Source organism: Gekko japonicus, unplaced genomic scaffold (assembly GCF_001447785.1).
Source record: "Gekko japonicus isolate JY-2015 unplaced genomic scaffold, Gekko_japonicus_V1.1 scaffold826, whole genome shotgun sequence".
Taxonomy (NCBI): Eukaryota; Metazoa; Chordata; class Lepidosauria; order Squamata; family Gekkonidae; genus Gekko; species Gekko japonicus.
The window spans coordinates 593,243-610,878 of record NW_015177033.1 but is presented as its reverse complement, the minus strand read 5'-3'; the positions used below and the strand labels follow the sequence as shown (position 1 = coordinate 610,878).

At 42.6% G+C, this 17,636-nt stretch overlaps 1 protein-coding gene across 1 annotated transcript in view; it reads right to left on the bottom strand.

Moving 5' to 3' along the window:
• Nucleotides 1-17,636, bottom strand: part of RIMS1 (regulating synaptic membrane exocytosis 1) — a 517,496-nt gene that overhangs the window by 15,976 nt on the left and 483,884 nt on the right. The gene's annotated exons all lie outside the window — the stretch shown is intronic.

Genomic DNA, 17,636 nt, shown 5'->3' with positions numbered 1-17,636 from the left:
TCCAGGGCATCCATCTTACAATGGAAGCTCAGAGCCAAGTACACAAGACTTTTAAAACAAGTTGGGTCCTGATTTCCTGGACCCAATTTTGTTTCCCTGCAGGCAAACAGTACAGAATACCCATTTAAAACTCTGTGGGAGTCTTATTTGCCTTGGGACGGTGGTGTGGAGGTATAAGGGCCTTCCTCCTGCACCATTTTCTGGAGTTGAAAATGGCTCCCAGGGAGTTATTTGCCTCTCTTTGGAGCTGTACGTGCAGTATTACACAGACATGCAGCTGCAAAGGAGGGAAATAAGAAGAAAACTGAGACGTGACTCATTAAAAATCTCATGTAGTTTGTCCTTCAATAAGGGCAGACAATCTGAAATATAACTTCCCTACTATTATGGATCTTCCCCTCTACTACCTTGCTACACATAAGTGTCAGGTGAGATTACTCTCTAGCATTCTCTGTTTTTGTAGTGTGATGGTCAGGGCCAGCAGGCTAAGTGCCTTGAATTAAATGAAATGCATGACCAATGATATTCCCCAGAATCTTTTGACAGACACAATGGGTTCCATGGCTGATATGCAAGGGTACCTTGGCAGATATTTACTTGAAAAAGATTGACTGAAGGTAGAAAACATGAAAATTACTGGCTTAAAAGAAAACCCGCACTTCCACACATTTCAGCTCCCACCCAAACTGTATCTGGAAGTGGGCCTGCCTATATAAGGGCATATAAAGTCTATAAAAACCTTCAGAGCCCACTCTTGGAGCTCAGTCAGGCTGACCAACCCAGAGGTGGGCTCTGAAAACATTTAAAAGCCTTCGGGGCTCACTTCTGGGTGGCCTGCCAGACCTGGAAGTAAGCTCTGAAGGCATTTAAATGCCTTCAGAGCCCAAGAACGTGTCTCCCATGAACCTCACAAACTTTCATGAAAAACATGGAGGTTTGTGGGTGGATTGTGGGAGACACATTCTCCCAAACTCCTGGATCGTGAACCATGAACTGGCTTGGTTCATGCTCATCGTTTGGGGGTTCGTTCGGGGGTTCATGCCCATCCCTAATATTATCACTTTAATTGCCATAGTCTGAACAGAACCTTTCAATACACCAAATATAGTGGCATGCTATGTAAATCAAGTAGAACAGAACTGCCCAGTTCTACCTCATTTGCCTGTAAAAGATGTTGAAAATCCCTTGCTTTATTGTAAGATAATCCATTTATTTTATTACTATAATATTCCACCAATGCTAGGGAATGAGGATACTCTGGGATTAACCCACTGTGGCCTACAACAACATTAGGAGATATGTTAGATTTGGAATCATTTGCCCAAGGTCATCCAATGGCAGAGGTCCAATCTAAGCCAAGATCAAAGACTAAGGGATGAGCTATTCCATTGCATTAGTGCAGTGGGACACAGAATGAGGGTATTAGTACACAAGGTGGCTAGACAACACTTTAGTGGTTTTCATTTTCTTGGACATTCTGTAAATAGTAAACATAAATATTAAAAGTAAAAATGATTAAAATGCATGGTAAATGTTCACTGAGGCAAATTCGATTTTTTGGCAGTTCAATTAAATGACAGATATGTGAAAGGCTTTTCAAAACACTGACAAAATGTCACCCTATCTGAGCATGTTCTTATCATTGTAAAATCAATCCTGTTTGTCCACTTGTGACTATTTAGTCTGTTGACTGGGATTCCATTCCCTTTTATATATCTGGTTGTGAGACAGAAGACACACATTTATGGATCTTGCTATACAGATGTTTTGTCCCCAACTGTTTGATAAATCAATCCTTTCCACTCTTCCTGCACATAGTATTTTGGCCATTGAAATTCAGCTTTCTATGAATACAATGATGTTCAACAACATTTTAGGTGGGGTTGCACCGCTACTGTGAAATTTTTCATGTGTTGCAATACAAATTTGAAAATAAGATGCAGAGAAAACTGGAAGGGCACCAGAATCAAAATTCCAACCAGATTTATCACTTTAGGATGAATATATGTCAACAACAATTTCAATACAAGAAATAAATACAGACATTTATAAAAAATACAATCTGCTACATACATAAGTCTAAAAAGCAGATAAACTTTATTCATACATACAGAATGCAGAGTATAAAAGGTTAATACCTCTAAGCCAACTTTGTCTTCCACACTTCTTACAGTATCATTAGTTCTCTGCAGACCTGAGTCCACAGAATTATTCTTTGTCAACAGAAATAATACTGCATTTAAACAAACTCAAGCATCTTTCTACTCCAAAGTGATTATATTTTTCTCTCTCAGGACCTATCGGTGAATCAAGAGAACCCTTTAAGTCAATTGCCAAGTTGGTGCTGATGGGTAAATATTTAACAAGACTTTGGAAGATTATTCACATATTAGATGATTTTCCTTATTGGGTTTAAGGAACAATTCCATGATCCATTTAGCAAATTATTGAAAACCACTGATGCAGAAGAACTGTTATTAATTCAGATAAATGTTAGGTGCTTGCATCAATAACCCCACTATTAATAATTAATATATCCAAAGATAAAAGGGCTATGTACCTGTTACCAAGGCAAATTTTCATGTCACTTTCTTCTCAAACACTGAATTTCAAAAGATACCATGCAACAATTTACAATGATGTAGAGATGCTATGAGGTCAGTGGTACTATTTGCAATTTTTTTTTTTAAAAAAAAGGATTATGAAAAAATGACACATTTTCATTAGTTAATCACTGTTCATACTAAAAGCACTCTGCAGCTATATATGCAGTTCTGTTGCACACACGTATGAGAGAGAGAGAGAGGGAGAGGGAGAGGGAGAGATAGAGAGAGAGATTTTCATAAAATAGCAGTGCAAGTGTTTTTGGCTATTCATCTTGGTTTTAGCAGAAAAAATACTTATATTAAAACATAACCATCTAAAGCAAGAATATTTTCATATATCTGTTGATTCATAAAGAAATCTCCAAACAAAATAGCAACATTTTAAAAAAAACACAAATTGTATAATCTTTCCTCAAAATATTTACTTTTTGGTCACCAACTCTTTTGGAACAGGTATCAGCATCTATGGATTAAGATATAAAAATAACATAGAGAAGACCATTCAGGCAATAAACCATCTCATTATTACAGAACAAAACCATCATGATATTTGGGGACTGAGTCATAAAACCATATTTTATCAAGATGGAAAATATTTTACGTGCAGATGTTGCTGCTCTTTCATATATGTAGTTCACACAACAGTTTATCTAATCCATACCACTGATTACACTGATCCTCTCAATACTTCTGTACTGACACTATGATTGGTGTCAGGACACATTTTTGAAGTAAGACAGGAAGAATAAGATATGCTGGTCCATTAAATGGTTAATTCATCAGAATTCATGTGAGATGTTTAAAAACTCAACACATTTAACATTTCCCCCCCCCTTCCATCTGAAATCAGTTTAAAGAGCGATACCTAAATTCTCACTTGTGGCACAAATTACATTATGCTTCAATTTTTAGTTCTGTGGGGAGAGTGGTTTGTAAAACTTAAAGAGACTTTTGGTCTGAGGACACATCAGCTTTTTTCCTCTTCTCCTCCTTGACCTTTCCCAGGAATTTACCTTTAAAGATCCAGGTAGCCCCTTCCCTTCCCTGGGCATACCCAGCCTCTCTCTGAGCGTAGGAGGCAATTCGCTCCTCCCTGATCCTCCTACTGGGCTGCAAAGTGGCTGCTCCCCACCAACTCCCCTCCCTACTGGTTCTATCAGGTCTTGGGTGGGATAGGTTGCCAGCCCTCAATCCCCACCCCTGCTTTTCCCCTGGCTCTTCTGTTGGGCTGCTGTTGGATTTACTTGCCCTGGTGCAGACTTCTCTGCACCTGCCTCGGCTTCTATCCTGGCATTCCTTTGTGTAGGCTGCTGCTCCAGCCCTGCCTTCTGCTGAGGCTTGATTTGGTGCAGGTTGCTCCAGCCCCAGTTTGGCTTCTACTGATGCTTACCTGGGTGCAAGCCAGTCCAGCCCCACCCTGGCTTCTGCTGAAGTCGTGGAAGCTGCTGTCTTCTCTGAGCTACTCCAATGTTGGGCCCCAGATGGTTCCTCTGCCTTTGACTGGAGTTGAGATGCCATGTAAAGGCCCTGTGTTGTCACCCAATAGGCTGCCAGGCTCTCTGACAGCAGTGTTGGGGCTGCTGGGAGCTGCATCTCCCATGGTGGCAGTGGAGTGTCTCCTCCTGAGTCCAGTGGCATCTCCAGACAACCAGGAAGCAACTTTCTTGATGAAATTTGTAAATTTTATCATTGCTATTTTTATTTATTATTTAGGATTTTTTTTACTCTGCACTTCTATCGAAACAGAGCTCAGGACCTCTCCAAAATTTAAAAGAGCCATAATATATATCTTATATTCTAATAGCAAATTAGCCAAATCTTTGGACACCTAAATCTAGTAACTAGAGCTGTTATCAAGACAGATATTTCTACAAATGTGAATAATGGCCCAGGTTTGCAGAAAATCTGAAATCTTAAAAAAAAATACATATGGGAGTTTTTAAAAGTCCACAATGATCAAAGGAGCACATGTAGCTTTAAGCAACAGGTTTCCTCAGGGGCTGTTGCTAGGCAAACACAGCATTCAGGGCTTGATCTGTCAGTAAAGGGCCGGGGGAGGAGGCAGGGCCTTTCCCAGGCTTATTTTGGCCTTTGAAGGAGGACTTATTGGGACCAGGTCCGGCTAGGGTTGCCAGCTCCAGGTTGGGAAGTTCCTGGAAATTTTGTGGTGGAGTCTGAGGACAGCAGGGGTTAGGGAGGGGAGATGCCTCAGCCGGATATAATGCCATAGAGTCCATTTTCTCCAGGGAGACAGATCTATGTTATCTGTACTTCAGTTGTAATTCTGGGAGATCTTCAGGTCCCACAGAGAAGTTGGCAACCCTAGGCCTGGCAACAGCCTGTGGGTGACTTGATACCACCAGACTTGTGTCACTCAACTAGGCATGGCTGCTTGCTCCTATTCAACAGCAACCACCCTATGAAAGCTGGTGTGATGTACCACTTAGAGCTTCAGAGTAGGGTTTGGGAGACCCAGGTTCAAATTCCCATCGTGCTCACTGGGTGATTTTGGACCAGTCACATTCTCGCACCCTAATCTACCTCACAGGATTATTGGGCAGAGGAGAGAAGAATAATGTAATGTAATAATGTAAACTAGTGTTCCCTCTAAGCTGAGTTAGTGTGAGCTAGCTCACAGGTTTTTAGCCTCTGTCTCACACATTTTTGTCTTAGCTCAGGAAGGATGGCTCCACAGCAAACTAATTTATGCAGTAGCCAAATTACCTGCTCACAATTTTAATGCCAGTAGCTCACAAAGTAGAATTTTTGCTCACAAGACTCGATAGCTTAGAGGGAACATCCCCACTGTGGAGAAAGGTGTAGTATAAATGAAATAAATATATAATAAATATAGCTGAAGATGGGAGGTAAATAAGAAGTAGGTTGGTGAATAGCTGAGGAGAGAATGAGGCAAGTAAAGGGGAAAAGATATGGGGGTGCCAGGGTGAGGGAAAGAGGAAATACTGCTGGGAGGGGGGTGCAGGGAAAAACGAGGCACCCCCCACAAGTCTTGGAGGATTCCCTGCCATGTAACTGGGCCTGACCCAGTCATTGGCACCACAGAACTGGGTCATAGCTTTTGTTGGTAGAGGTTGTGGGGGTGGGGGGAGAGGCAGAGGGAAAGCTTAAGACAGAGGGGCAGGTAAATGTAGGTTGGCTGTTGGGTGGGGAAGAGAGAGGGTTGCCAACTTCATGTTATGACTCCACACTCCAAAGCAGTCATTTCCTCCAGGGTAACTAGGGCTGGCAACCTTCAGGTGGGGGGTGGAGATCACCTGGAATTACAACTGCTCTCCACATGACAGAGTTCAGTTCCCCTGGAGAAAATGGCTGCTTTGGAGGGTGGACTCTATGCCATTATACTCTGCTCAGGTCACTTCCCTCCCCAGACTTCGCCCTCCCAAGGCCCCACATCCAAATCTGAGGAAATTTCCTGGTTTGGAGCTGGCAACATTAAGGGAAACTGATCTCCTTATTTGGGAGAACCATTGTGATTCCAGGAGAGCTGCAAGTTTGCAACCCTAGAAGGAGAAAAGGAAGCAAGAAAAGAGGAGAGGCTATGGGAGGTTTCAGGAAGTAGGAAATACTGAGAGAGGGGGGAATGAGATGTCTGTTGCAAGTCTTTGCAGGTTCCAGCTTGTGTGTGTGTGTATAAACTAAGAACAACAAACTAATACGTGAACTGATTTATCTATATTCCAGCCTTACTGACTCATTCAAAACCACAGCAAACTTGACTATGCTGCTTTAATAGCTAAGCATTTAGTATTGAAAGACCAGACAAACAAGAATCCCCCAGACATTTCACTTGGATGGGAGACCTCCAAAGAATATCACGGCTGGGAGACCAGGGGCAGTCTACTAAACCACTTCTCTGAACCTCCTCCGTGCCCTAGTAGGAGTTGCCAGCGGTTGTCACCAGGGCTTTTTTTGTAGAAAAAGCCCAGCAGGAACTCATTAGCATAATAGGCCACACCCAACAGCAGGAAACCATTAGCATATTAGGCCACACCCTGATAGCACAACACATTAGCATATTAGGCCACACCCCCATTCCTTCCCTTGGCTTGCCTGGGCACCCTATGGCTGCGGGGAGTCTGGACAAGCCGGCCCTTGGACAGGCCGGGGAAGGCACAGGGAGGCATTTAAATTCCTTCCCGATCCTTCCAGGGGCCCCCTGGCCCACCCACCTCGGAATCACCGGGAGGGCTGTCACTCTCCAGGCCTTCCCTCTGTAGCCACACACACAGAGGTTTTGGCTGTAGTGGGCATGGCCAACTCTGAAGCCAGCCGGAATGCCGTTCCTGCCCAAAAATAGCCCTGGTTGTCACAACTTCCAGGCATGGGCGCGCTCACACACATAGATACAAATGCAAAAATACCAAAAGAAAAGAAAATGAATCCCTCAGACATTCCAACATGGGTAGCAATAATAGCATACAGTGAATATATTGCATATGAAGGGTTGGAGGCTCAGGAAACTTTTGAGGAGATATGAAACCCATTCTCAGAATGCTTCAATGAACTATTCAAAAACACAGGTAGTTTCATCTGAGTGATGACTTCCTGAGGTTTTACCTGCACCCCTCCTTTCTTTTTCATTTTTATTTCTTTGGGTGGCATTGCCCTCTTAAAATACAAATCTCTTGTCCATTAGACTTCATTTTCTGAGGTATCCAGTAAAATCCTATGAAGAGGATCAATGGGTTTATATGGCATAATTCTGCATAGGATTGCACTGATACCCTCCTATTGGAAAAAGCAATTTGAAGAATATATACTTTTTAATTTTTACATGATACACATAAGGACATGTTTATTTGAACAATGCAGTAACTGCAGACTTTACTTCTTACTCATGGATGTGTGGATTTCGCTTTATTGACGTTCTTTGTAATAAGCTAAGATCACATATGCTAACATTTAATAAAATTATTAACCAACCCCCCCCCCATTCGGGATACTGTAGGATGGATTTCAACATGGTGCTTTAGATGAAAAAAATACCCATATGACTGGCTTCATTTTTAAACCGATTCCTCAGCTGCTATGCAAATATGGGTAGCATGCTAGCACAGAACCTGGGAAATCTACTTTTAAAAATTCCACACAGCCAATCAAACCTCCAACAGTCAATCAGAAGCCCTGCTGGGCAAATTCCCTACCTGGCCTTACTCACTGTCAAACTCGGAACCTCATTTGCCATGAGTTTGTATGTTTCATCTTCACTGCTTGTAACCACATCTATATTTGGGGCATGGGGGGGGGGCAGATGGTGATAAAGTGTGTGTGGGGGGAAACTGCTTTGCTTAGCTGCTTTGCAACTGTTTTCTTAAGGGGCCTCCCAAAGCGGAAAGTATGTGAAACGACCTTGGATGCCTGTCTCTGCTAGCTAGTCTGTCATAGATAATGTAACTGTAGGTTAGCTGGTGGGGGAGAAGAGCTAACGGCATGCACTAGATTTAGGCGGGCTGAATGGATGGATGGATTAGATGGATCACTGGGGGGCTTGTTTGAATCATGTACAATTCCATAACTGGCGCCAACCGAATCAGTTCTGATACAAGATGGTCCTAACTTGATACATCCTCACCTCTCAATAAACAAATCACTGCCAAGGGAGTGTTGTTGAGAGTAAGATTGTTCAAGAGTCTGACTAAGGGTGCAGTCACACTGTCCCTTTGATCGGGATTCGCCGCTGTTTCCTCCCGCATTTAAAGTTTCTGTTTACATGCGGCAATCCGCCTCCTGCATCAAAGCAGGCTCACTCGCGCAATACTGGCGCAATACTCGCACAATACTCGCAGGTTTTCCTGACCCCGGGAAAATCAAGTACTTTCCTGGATCTCGCGCTTTGAATGCGCGATTTCACCTATGTGTACAGCTCTCTTTCGCAATGATTTCGCAATTATTGCAAATAGGGCCGTCTGACAACTCTAGGGTTTTTTTAAAAAAAAAGCTTCTGGTTTGAGCGCATGGGCATACATGCGCTTAAGAAATCAATTTTTTTTAAAAAAAAAATTTAATCAGTGCTTACAGCATCCTGGTGGAGGCAGGAACGAGAAGTGGGGGCTCCGGCAGCCTGGATGGGGGTGGCAAGCAGGTGGCGGAGACGGCGCCCGAGCAGCACGTCAAAGCGGCCTGCGCAGCGCACCTTCCTGCTGGGCCTCGACCTCCTGGCCGCCCAGAAGTGCCGGGAGAAGGCACGTCAGGCTGGTGGCGACTGGGCCGATGGCAAGGATGGCCCCGCGGCTGCCCAGGAACAGCTGCTGCCATTGCCGGATGGGGACGAGGGCAAGGGGGACAGCGAGCAGCCGGTAAGAGGGATGGCTCTTGAGGGATGGTGTAGACATGCAAAACCGGAACAAAATATTCCCGTTTAAATTAAAGCGGGAACAAGGTGCATTTACAGCGCCGTGTGACCTAGCCCATAGTCTCAGAACTGACTCCTTCATTGCCTTGACCTATTGCACCACTGCTGTGATGAGCGAGGAAGGCAAGGACCCCAGTATTGGGACCGGTACCCAAACTGATGCCCTGGTCCATGAACTGCTCGTCTTGTTGGGTGAGGGGAAACCCTGAGGAAAGGGGGCAAGACTGCGGGATCAGTGACCCGTACAAATGAGATGAGTCATTAACAAAGTAGCTGTTGAGCTGGAGTTGCCAAAGAACTTACAGCACAGCCACTGTTTTCCATTTCAGTCTGCTAAAGAAGGATCCAGGACCCTTGGCATGGAGACCTCATTCTGCAGCTTCCCCTCCCCTGAATGTGAATGGGGAACTCCATCAGGAGTTGGAAGAGGTCTTAGACTCTAAAATCAAACAGGGCCACCTGTACTATCTCATTAAGTGGTGAGACTCTGACCTGAGTCATAATGAATGGGTGCAAAACGACCATGTTAAAGCTCCAAACTTGTTCGCACCTTCCATAAACGCCACCCTCACAAGCCCCCCGGCTTGGGGGGGGGGGAAGAATGTCAAACTTGGAACCTTGTTTGCCATAAGTTTGTATGTTCCATCTTCACTGCCTATGACCACATCTGGATTTGGGGCATTGGGGGGGGGCAGATGGTGGGGAAACTGCTTTGCTTAGCTGCTTTGCAACTGTTTTCTTAAGAGGCCTCCCAAAGCAGGAAGTATGTGAAACGACCTTGGATGCCTGTTTCTGCTAGCCAGCCTGTCGTAGATAAAGTAACTGTAGGTTTGCAGGTGGGGGAGGAGAGCTAACAGAGTGTGATAAGTTTAGGGGTGGGCTGAGTGGATGGATTGATCAGATGAGTCACTAGGAGGGGCTTGTTTGAATCATGTATAATTCCAGAACTGGTGCCAACCGAATCAGTTCTGACACAACATAGTCCTAGCTTGATACATCCTCACCTCTCAATAAACAAATCACTGCCAAGGGAGTGTTGTTGAGAGTAAGTTTGTTCAAGAGTTCGACACCCACTTGCTCAAAACAATGGTTGCTGCGTTGGGGACTCCTGTTCCATGGGATATTGGATCTATGTGAGCATGGTCATTCAACAACACATATTTTACTTTTTTCAGGACCTGATAAGATTCTATGTTAGAGTTAGACTGAGCCAATTAAGATGGCACCTCCATGCTGAACTCTCAACCTACTATACAATGACTACATTAATATTTTTCAGTCATCTCTTTTCATTTTCTGTCTTTCCCTCTCTTGTCCCTTAAGTGAAAAAGGAGCAAAGGAAAAGGAAGTCAAATCACACATGAGTTTAATACATGATTACCATGGTAATAGTAAGAGTTGATCAGCCATAAACTGTTATGATGTTTTTCCCCAGATAATTTCCAAGATTAAAGTGTTTTAAATTCAGATTAGGATATTGGTAGAGCACCAATGTCTAGTTGTCAGTGAATTGCTGATGGGAAAATGATCTTAGAATGGGATAGAAACTAATTCATTTATGCAGCAAACCATATGGCCATGTTTTATATTTTAATACTTTATACATTTGAAAGCCCTACCCACCCCCAGGTTTCTGAAGTAAATGATGAGTCATTTTCAATGAAGAAATCAATACTTCACTTTCAATACAATAATTTAGAAAGGGAACTTTTAGTAGTGGAAACTAACAGAGATATTCACATCCTGGTGCATGCAAAGATACAATTATAGTTCTTGTCCAGATGAGCATATTTCAACAATCTGAAGGATCCGTTCACAGTAGGAAACTTGGAATGAAGACAAAGTTTCCATGCTTCTTCTCATAAATGCCAATGTGTCATAAAATCAAGACGGAAAACCCTGTGAAGCTAAGCTACTAAGCTACTAACACTTGTTTGTATATAGAAGACATATTTATAAAGAATGTACACTCACTGTTTTGTAACAAGAAAATTCCACTTAACATTCTGCATTTACATGTAACAACTATACAAAAACTAGTTTCTACAATTATCATAATAGCTTTCCATGAGAGTATTACTTTCAATGGTCAAAACTGTATTTTTTGCAGAGATTAAATTACTTTACTAAATCCATAGTGTAACTGTTGTTTCCTTACAAGTAACCAAATCAAGTTTATTTTCAAGGTCTGTGGCTTCAGATTAACCACAGACCACAGAATTAACAGGTTTGTGTATAGCACACACGTAAATATTCCAAAGCAAAGTGAAGAAAATACAGACTTACCTCTTACACTTAAGCAAAGTTAAACATCAACTATGTCAGTGAGTTCTCAGAAGGAATTGAAACATAAACTTTGTTTAAGTGTCTTCTGGAGAATAAATTCTGAAGTTCCTGTGATGTCTTAGTTTAAACTAAGAAGAGCACTTGGCATGAAACACTGTCAGAGATGAACAAGCAGCTTCAGTCAAAAGTCTTTTTTGCTATAGTCTAAATTAGGGTCCTTAGAGAAGACCTAATCATCAACTAGTATTTTATAAAATATTGCAGAATACTTTAGAATTTTGAGTCAAAAACATACTGAAAATAATACAGTAGCAGGCTATAACCAGTGGTAGCTGCCAGTACCATGATAGACAACACTAATACTCCAGAGGTTATTGCTGATACTTTAATTTACAGGTAGGAGGATTTGCAGTCTTAACCAACTCAACATACTACTATTTCCAGTCTAAGTTTGCTTTTTATACCCCCCCTGCCATAGAGGAAGAGGGGAGGGGAGAGGGGTGTGAAACCAAATGCTTTTGTTTTCCTAAAGGCTTTGATGTGTTGCAGAGACCTGTTGTTTTGCCTTATTTCTGTAGGGGGGTATGTGTTTAGTGGGGGGGGGGTAGTTGACCATTGTTTCTTGCAGGCAAATGCTGTGAGGTGATTGGGTCCTGATCTTTAGTGCCTTTGCTTGAACACAATATATCTGCAATCCCTGCGCTTTCACCTTCAGTCCTAAAAAAGCTCTTGTTCAATATGGTATTCTTCAAAATAAACTAAACTTTCTTCATAGTGAGTGATACTGAGAACTGATTTAACCAGGATCCTGACAAATTGTTACGACTCGCTTTTTCCTTCCTTGACCTCCTGCACCACAGCCGTGATGAGTGGAGAGGACGGGGAAGTCCCCACAACTGCAGCAGATGGCACCATGACTGAGAAATGGACCACGGCAGCACTGGGGACAACTGCGGAGTCCAAAGGTGTGGAAAGTGGGGAACAGACCACTCCCCCCCCCATGACCTTCATGTAAAACATAATAAAACAAATCACTTGACTGTCTTTTACTCTGAAAATAATAATAATTGTAATATGGTTATTGTGAGGATAAAATGGAGGACAGGAGAACAATATAAGACACTTTCTTCTCCATTGAAGAAAAGGTATTGCTGCAATTCTTTTGGCAGAAAGCAGAACTGCTCATTCAGTATTCAAACAATCATTAAATATTGCAAGCATTGTGAGCTACAGGAATGGTGCACAGAATGAGCAGACACAGTCTTGTGAGCAGAAATTCTACTTTGTGAGCTACTGGCATTAAAGTTGTGAGCAAGCGATTTGGCTACTGCATAAATTAATTTGCCCTGGAGCCATCCTTCCTGAGTTAAGACAAAAATGTGTGAGCCAGAGGTTAAAAAACTGTGAGCACTCTGAAGCTGGTGACCAATTTATAAACACTTTCAAACACAGGTTTCAAACTCTTTTGATGAGCTATGTCTGCTACAAACATAGTACTTTATTTTCCACTGCATGTGGAGATGAATGATATAATGTGGGCCAGGATGTTCCAATTTCATTCATTTTTTTGACACTACAACTCCCACAGTCATCCTGAAGCTGGTGGCAAATTTTGGACTCCTAGCTTAATTTTATTATGAAGTATGTCTGCCACAGATAGACACATGGGCATCCTTTTATTATTATAGATGTATCTCATTAAAATATCACCTTACATAAACGAGCTCCAAAGATTTAAAGTGACTAGGTCTTAAAGCCACTGTTCAGCCCTTTCTTGCTGTTGAGTTAAATATGTAAAAACTAGAAAGGCATTTCCTAAGATTTATCTTTTCAAGGTTTCCTCATTTCAGCCACAAGAGCAGTGGACGTCCTATCATCTGAGAAACAAGATGCAATACATATCCTTATCATGTAAAGGATACCAGCATTGACAACAGATGTATCTGCAACTGTGGTGTGCTAGTGAAGCAGCACCTCTGTGCAACATACAGGTTGTTTCTTGCCTCAGGGGTGATCTTAGTGATTCTGGGGCCTTGGGCAAAAGTCCAGGACTGCTGCTGCTCTCGGTGAACAATCAGGCAGGCAGGCATGAGAAGAAACTGCAGCTATAAGTAGGCAGCCCCAGCCTTGTAGGAACCTGCTCCTCTTCCTTTGTCCTTTCTGTCAGGGGAGCAGAGCACTTTATGAGGCTGTCTTTGCCTTGCAGTTTGCCCAAATTACTAAGTAAATCATTTTACAGAGGGAGCTGCTGCGATCAAGATGTTGGGTGGGCAGAAGGGGGACCCTACTGCTGTACAACTGGTTGCTTCCTTGAAGCTGCCACCACCTGCCAGGACTGCAGAGAGACCAGCAGTGACAGCGCTGCAGCCGCTGGGCAGCCACCCCCTTGTGTGGGGCCTGTGGAAGCTGCCTGGGTTGCTCTATGAGACCATCCCTGTCTATCCTTTTCATTCATGTTAAGGATGAAAAACCCATGGCACTTGGACACAAATTGATCAGGCACAGCTGATCAATGTTTCTATGTCCCAAGTAAACTAAATGCAAATGTATTTCACACATTATCAAAACTAGCTTTATATGAAACATCAGTTCAACATGGTATGCTGTTAAAAACATTAATCCTTATTGAGCAATCCTTGAGGATATGAAGAACAGGTACTAAAGAGTGTTTCTAATAACAGTAGCAAATTGTTAATTTCTCACTGAAGAAACAATCAAGAAAAAGGACCTCGGGGAAGCGACTCGCACACCAGCGGTATGGGGGGGTGCTACCTCAAGTAGCACTCACATGGAGCCTTTGTGAAAGGCTCCAGGCATAGGACTTTTGAAGGGTAGCCTCTTCAACAACTAAATGCTGGAGAATTGAGGCTTCCCTCCACCCTGACGATCCTGCCGCTGTGTGGCCTTCAGGCACAAGCTGTTTTGACCAGGACAAGCGCTGGAGTTAGAGCGGAATATTGTTTACTGTAAGCGAGGTCAGAGAAATGACCGACAATGAAAGTGAGTTCAAAATAAACCGAACATTTAAAAAGCGAATTCCCCACCCCCCCCGGTGGGAAAAGCAGAGCGCAAAGAGGGATGCCTCTTATGCGAACGGACAGATAAGTGTAACAAAGGGGGTAGGGGGGGAAATAAACAGCGATTTTGTGTGGAGAGACTTGAGCGCTGACAGCAAGGTGACAATTTTTCAAGTCTGTGAGAAGCGGTTTGGAATTGTAAACAATCGTATAAAATGGCGGCCTAGCAAAGAAAGTTTAAAACGAAACCAGCAGGTAGTCAGAGCCCAAAACCGGAAGAGGGAGCAGACGTCATGAAAATGTTAGCGGATATGTTCAAGCCGGTGATGGAGCAACTCAATAGTATTAACCAGCAACTGACCTCGCTGAATCAAAACTTCGCATCCCAGCAGCTACAACTGGCAGAAACGGTGAAGAAGGTGGAACAAACGACTGACAGAATTAAAGAGATAGACACCACAAACAAGAAAATGAAGAAAAGAATGGGGGAAGTTGAAGCAAAACAAAACTTCCAAGAAAACTGTTTGCTACAGCTGCAAATGGAAAAGCCAACATGATCCTCAGATTCCAGGGAGTTCCTGAATCGCAAACGGAGGATCTGAGGAAACTGCTCAGCGAGATCATAGCTCCAGTAATAGGCTTAACAGCGGATGAACTTGTAAAAGAGATGGAGACTGCTTATAGGGCACACTCCAATTATATATTAAAAAACCAGCCTCCCTGGAGAAATTGTGGTCAGATTCTCAAGAAGACAGACCAGGGATGCTATTTTAAAAGCGACTTCAGCAACTCCATTGAAAATGGGGAATATAAACATTAAAACTTTAAAAGACATTTCATTTAAAATTTGTCAAAAGAGGAAAAGCTATAAGGACTTAATTTCTTTTCTTCAAACCAATGGAATTTCGTACAGGTGGGCGATCCCAGAGGGTGTCATCTTTAAAATCAATGACAAAAGAGAAAAAATTGACTCCACTTTCAAAGCCAAAGAATTTCTGAGACGCCAGTTGGGAATGGAAGAATCCAAAGATGAAGAATCGAAATCAAGTGACTCTGCTACCTCTGGAATGGAAGAGGACTCTGCTGTAGAAATGGGTGCAGGCGCAACGAAAGTTACATATGATTTCAGAGATAGAAAACCAAAGTAAAGGCAGAAGGACTCTGAAAATTGCCTTTTTGAAGCAACTAATACGAAGATGCTCAGAAAGTTCTCTCACACAACTAACATACTAACATTGAAGCCGAGACAAACAAGAACTCTACAAGAATATTGTTATATTAACACTTTTATTAATAACATTTAGATTAACATGGATAGGATCTCCTCCTCTTGGGTTTTTAGTGTAGTGTGGTTATCTATCCTTTATCGTTAGATGTTAGCCCCCTCCCTTATATTTTCTTTGTCGTTTTGTAGTCTTATAAAAATAATAATAAAAATATCCCTCCGGGGATGCCAAAAGAAAAAGAAAAACAGCCAGGTTCCAAGAATTAAAAAATCATATTTGGAGAAAGTGTGTGTTATACAGAGATGTAAGGTACCACACTAAGTCATCCTCAAACAAACAGCTGTTATATTGATGTTAGAGAGTTTCCATCTCCTACAACTCTTATTTGATTTAATTTAGAATCGAATCCATTATGGGTCCTGTGGACTGTTCCTCCCCTACAATTTGCTGGAAAAGAAATCTTACCACTTTCCACAACTTCCTTTCAGCTTTAGTTATCAGAGCTGCTATTGCAGAGCTATGATATGTATGCTGTTGTTCCTGTGTATACAGAGCACACAGTCTCACCTGCTCCCCATGCCCCAGAACATAATATTTTTCCTGCCATCACATATCAGGAAATCAGAGCTGTGGCCAAATGCCAGGAATCATTTTTAAAATTTATTCGATTTATACCCCACCCTCCCCCCATTAAAACAGGCTCAGGATGGCGTACATAAAAATTAAAATACATAAAACAAAACAATTATAAAACCAATTCATAAAGTGCTAGTAGAACATCAAACATTGCATAGCGATGGTGGAGCATTGTAACAGATCAATCATAATGAAATACAGTCAGCATTGCTGTTACAGCTATTAACTCAGTCCCTGTGTGCTGGCAGGGCACAGGATGCCAGTGGTGATTTCAGAGGACAGGGCCTCAGCTAGTATTCAGTTATTAGGTTATAAGGCAGGTCCTTAGTTGAAAGCCTGGTGGAAGAGCTCCATCTTGCAGGTCCTGTGGAACTGTAGAAGGTCCCATAGGACCCTAATGTCTGGAGCTGCCACTGAGAAGGCCCTGGCCCTGGTCATGGCCAGCCTGGTGTCTTTGGGACCAGGGAGGGCTAGACAATGTTGAGACCCTGAATGCAGTGCTCTCTGGGGAACATGTGGAGAAAGGCAGTCCCTCACGTATGTAGGCCACAGACCATGAAGGGCTTTAAAGGTGAGAACCAGCACCTTGAAGTGAATTCGGTATGCTATAGGCAGCCAGTGCAGTACTTTCAGTGCAGGCTGGATGTGCTCCCACATAGGGAGGCCCAGCAGCAGCCTGGCTGCAGCATTCTGCACTAGCTGCAGCTTCCAAATTTGGGACAAGGACAGCCCTATGTAGTGAGCATTACAGTGGTCTAATCTTGAGGTGATCATTGAATGTATCACTGTTGCCAAGTCGCTATGTTTGAGGAAGGGAACCAACTGCCTAATCAGCTGAAGGTGGTAAAAGACTGACTTAGCAGTGGCTGCTACCTGGGCCTCCGTTGTTAAGGATGCATCCAAGCAGTAGGATATATACCTCGGAAAAGGACTGCCTACAGATACTATATATTTTAAATTTATAAGTCCTATAAACATGGCTTACAAAACCATATGTAGCATCATAGCTACAATACCCAACTGAATAGTAGAACAATTAAACAATGATAGTATAACATTTTAGAGAAATCTCAAAACAGCAAGCCTAAAGTGAAGTTAAACTGAAACATAAAATTCCAGCAGAAAAAACCAAATCCATCTGTTCAGTCAAGTGAAAATGCTTTCTGAAAATGCTTTTCACAGACAGGTAGTGTGGTATAGACTAAGATCTGGGAGAACCAGGTTAAAAATCTGCCACGGAAACTCACTGGTGACCTTGAGCCACTCACACAATCTCAGCCTTGCCTACTTGACAAGATTGTTGTTGTAGGAATGAAATGGAGGAGAAGAAAATTGTATAAGTTGCTTTGAGTCCCTAATGGAGAGAAAGACAGGGTATAAATGAAGTAAACAAATGATTAAGTGGGGTTTAACTATGGGCTTTTGTGCATTCTCATTTTACTTGCTGGTAAATTCCTGTTTCTTTGAGGGCTTTCCCCCACTGTTCCTCACA